This window comes from Acinonyx jubatus, chromosome B4 (genome assembly GCF_027475565.1).
Source record: "Acinonyx jubatus isolate Ajub_Pintada_27869175 chromosome B4, VMU_Ajub_asm_v1.0, whole genome shotgun sequence".
NCBI classification, from domain to species: domain Eukaryota; kingdom Metazoa; phylum Chordata; class Mammalia; order Carnivora; family Felidae; genus Acinonyx; species Acinonyx jubatus.
Window position 1 is genome coordinate 90,590,582 of NC_069387.1, and position 1,923 is coordinate 90,592,504.

The 1,923-nt window shown below is 44.7% G+C and overlaps 1 pseudogene; it reads left to right on the forward strand.

Annotated features, from left to right (window-relative positions):
- The first annotated feature begins 296 nt into the window (after positions 1-296).
- LOC106966353 (myelin-associated neurite-outgrowth inhibitor-like) lies at positions 297-878 on the forward strand (annotated as a pseudogene).
- The last annotated feature ends 1,045 nt before the right edge of the window (positions 879-1,923 follow it).

Below are 1,923 nucleotides of genomic sequence, written 5' to 3' on the forward strand. Positions count from 1 at the left end.
AGAAACTTAAAAGCAGCAAGAGAAAAGCAAACTGTTACATACAAGGGTAACACTGTAAGGCCGTCAGATGATTTTTCAGTAGAAACTTTGCAGGCCAGGAGGAGAGGCAGACTAGGCAGACCAGAGTGACTGCAAGCACTAGCCAGAGAGGCGGTGGCAGAGATGGGGGCCTCCTGGCTCAGCCCACCATTGGAGAGGGCCTCCAGTGTGCTGGCCCCTCCCTGAGCCTGCCCTGGGCTGGTGTGCATTGGTCATTGAAGCCCAAGCTGCCTCCAATATGGTCTGTCCTTGAAATCATGAATCCCATTTATAGTCCTGGTTCTTTTGGGGTTCCCTATGCAAATGTCAAAACAATTATTATCCAGCTGATTTCCCCATGGACTATGGAGCCACAGCTCCTGCCTACTCTCAACATGTACCCTGGAGTGAATCCTACCTTCCAAACAGGTTACATTCCTAACAGCCCTTACAAAGCATCCTGTTCCCCCACCAGCATGACAGTGCCACCATATTCCTGCTCCCCCAACCCCTACCAGACCACTGTATACCCCATGTGGAAGCGCTTATCCCCAGCAGAGTCCCTGTGTACAGCAAGGCCATGTACCACACACAGCCACTGTAGGCAGGACCCCCTCACATCATCCACCACACCATCCACAGCCCAATGACATGTTAGTGACAGTGTACCCTGTTCCCATCTCTCCACTTCGGGGCAGCAGTGTTACTATAGGCATGGTGGCTGGAACCACTATGGCCATGTCAGCAGGTATCCTGCTGACCGCCCACTCCCCAACTCCTATTGCCCCCACCCAGTCACTGTGCTTACATATTGGGCTCCAGGAATGCCCACCTACAGCTAAGTGCTCCCTCAGTGGTGATCACCCTGCAAATGTTCAAGGATGGAGCTATGCAGTCACATCAAGGAGGTTTCACAGCAGGTGCTGCAGACCTACTGCCTCAAACCTGGACTTTCTTCTTGATGGTTTTGACATTTTAGCTAAATGCTACTATGGCCTGGCCCAGCAAGTCCCAGCACCATTAGTCACCAACTAACTCTGTGTATTGGTCTTAAAGCAAATCCTGCCTTGTGGTCTCCTGGTAATTTTTTAGATAAGTGTAATGATAAAAAGGGAGTATTAATGTATTCTGATTCATATATAGTTGAATGCGCATGGAAAACCCGGAAGACTCCACCAAAATCCACTAAAAAACTGCTAGAACTGATCCATGAATTCAACAAAGTCGCAGAATATAAAATCAATGTACAGAAATTGTTTGCATTTCTCTACACCAATAATGAGGCAGCAGAGCAGAAAGAGAAATCAAGGAATCGATCCCATTTCCACTGACACTGAAAACCATAAAATACCTAGGAATAAACCTTACCAAAGAGGTAAAAGATCTATATGCTGAAAACTATAGAAAACTTATGAAAGAAATGAAGAAGACACACACAAAAAAATGGAAAAACATTCCATGCTCATGGACTGGAAGAACAAATATTGTTAAAATGTCGATACTACCCAAAGCAATCTACATGTTCAACGCAATCCCTATCAAAATAACACCAGCATTCTTCACAGAGCTCAAACAAACAATCCTAAAATTTGTATGGAAACAGAAAAGACCCTGAGTAGCAAAGTAATATTGAAAAAGAAAACCAAAGCTGGAGGCATCATATTTCCAGACTCCAAGCTGTATTACAAAGCTGTAATCATCAAGACAGTATGGTATTGGCACAAAAAAGAGACACATAGATCAATGAAATAGAATAGAGAACCCATAAATGGAGCCACAAATGTATGGCCAACTAATCTTTGACAAAGCAGAAAAGAATATCCAGTGGAATAAAGACAGTCTCTTCAGAAATGGTGTTGGGAAAACTGGACAGCAACATGCAGAAGAATGAACTTGGACCACTTT